Here is a 2,309-nt window from a genome sequence, read left to right on the forward strand (position 1 = left end):
AGATGTCCTTCCTGTCACTAAGAGACATTACAATTTTCCTAATTTATTCAAATTCACCTTATTTAACATTGAGCATCACCTGATTTTTTTGGTCCCAAGTTCATAACTGTCCTACTTTCTGCACATTAATTTATATGCTTATAGTGTCTTGTTTAGAATCCAGATCTTTCATAAAATTCAGCTTGTCACCCAAGAAATGGTGAACATCGCAAACACATTTATTGTCAGGGAGCAGTTTAGGTGCTGGTGAGAATTTGACTTAGAATTGAATAAGGACTTTTGTCATAGTTTAATATAGGACTCAGGAAATTTTATTTTTATTTACTTATTTTTTTTCTGAAAAATATGGAACGCTTCACGAATTTGCATGTTATCCTTGCACAGGGGCCATGCTAATCTTCTCTGCATTGTAGGACTCAGGAAATTTTAATAGGTGGAATTCAGAAATCTAAAAGGCCAAAGATCTCATCTTCATACCAATTGAGATTTCACTATTAAATGCATACTAATTGAGCTTTTAATCAGAGACAAACCTCATAATTATTACAGAAGACAGAAAGGGTATTTACCCCAATAGAATTGCCTGTTCAAAATAGGCTTATGTAATCAATGTTTGTGTCATCTATAGTTAATTAATCATTGAAACAATATCATTTTAAATTAAATAGTTGTTTAGAACACACCTGTTTTTTATTCATTGCTATATCCTCCACACCTACAACAGTATCCAGTGCATAGAAGAGACAATAAATATTTGGAAAATGAATGAATGATTTTAAAAAATGAATGAATGAAACAAAAGTCTTCTTCAGACACTGGTACCTACCCATAAACCCTTAAAACGTATAAAATCCTACTGGGGGACATATGAAAAAGAACATTGTAATTATTTAAATTCCATCTAATGATTGTTCTGAATGATTATTTTATAATGTTGTAACTGGCATTTGCTGACATGATTCATGATTTCTGATTAAGTTTACCTAATTTTTGCTTCGTTGGGGGTATAAGAAAGGCAGCAAAAGATGAAAATTAGAAGGAGAGACATAGGTTGTCATTCAGTTTTATGTGAACTGAAAGGTTTATAGTGAGGAACTGTTGGATGCAATTTCAGTAAGCAAGGATTTTGTGGAGAGATTAGATCAGTTACAAATTGCTAAATCTGATGGCTTAGATAAAAATTTTACCAGAGGCTTTAAAAGAAGTAGAACATGTTTTGGGGAGAAGCAATTGCCTTCTGGAGAGTGCACAGACTATATATTTTTCAAAGCAAATGAAATGTGGAAAGACTGTGTAATGAAAGCCTCAATGAGAATGAAATGATTACATTTTCAGCTAGACTGGACAAATTATCTTTAATCTGTAGTTAGGCTTCTTTGTTTATGATTACTTCCCCCTCATAAAGCATTTAGCAAAATACAAAATATGTACTTCAAACAATAACTAGAGAAAAACAAAGCATGTATTATCTTAGAAGAATCTATATAAGGTGTTTTATAAATGGAAAAACAATGAACACACATATATATGCATATATAAATACAGTAGATATAGGTAAACACCTTACCTTGTCTTCCTTTATAAGTAACTACATGCCATGATAAGTTGCTGGTGTACAAAAGACCTATTGTTGTTTTTTTTTTAATTTTCTTTTTCTTTTTTATCTCTTCTGTCCTTCACTTTGAAACGATTCTTTGGAGATCTCTCACCTCCCCTGCTAAGCTATGTTGGAACAGCTAAAATATATATTTTTAGATTCCTCTGAACACTTCAAGCATTCAACTGCATTGTATCTGGTTCAGAAAATTTTCAAACTGTCAAAAATGATCAGGTTTTGGAAAGATAATCTCTTCTTAAATTCTTACTGAAGTGTGTGTGTGTGTTTGTGTGGTGTGTGTGTATGTGTATGTGTACCGTCTGAGGAGTGGGAAGCAGGAAGTGGATGGCATGAAAAGTCCAAAATCCATTTCTTCCTGAAAAGTGGCCAATATTACACAACCATTCAAGATAAAACGTCTTTCGAATTGGGCAATCTGTCCTTACCTCATAACTGCATTTAAATCTTCCTGAAATTGGACACAACTTTATATCACACTCTTGGGCTTCAGCTTTGGCAGTTAACATGCATGTATTGACATGAAAAAAACAATTAACCTTTACTTATAGAAAGCTTTTTCTAAGAAAAACTACCTTATTTATGAGGAATACTGTGAAACTTTTCACCTAATGAATTGAAGTATCAAGTGAGTCTACTTAGTACTTAAATACAGCTAGTTAAAACATCGGAGAATTTCAACAGTGACTGTAAT

General features: G+C 32.5%; 1 non-coding gene across 1 annotated transcript; it reads right to left on the reverse strand.

The window, feature by feature from the left end:
• Positions 1-339: 339 nt before the first annotated feature.
• LOC122449023 lies at positions 340-442 on the reverse strand. The gene has a single exon (XR_006271842.1). It is a non-coding gene; the product is annotated as a U6 spliceosomal RNA (small nuclear RNA).
• Positions 443-2,309: the final 1,867 nt, after the last annotated feature.

Source organism: Cervus canadensis, chromosome 10 (genome assembly GCF_019320065.1).
Source record: "Cervus canadensis isolate Bull #8, Minnesota chromosome 10, ASM1932006v1, whole genome shotgun sequence".
Taxonomy (NCBI): Eukaryota; Metazoa; Chordata; class Mammalia; order Artiodactyla; family Cervidae; genus Cervus; species Cervus canadensis.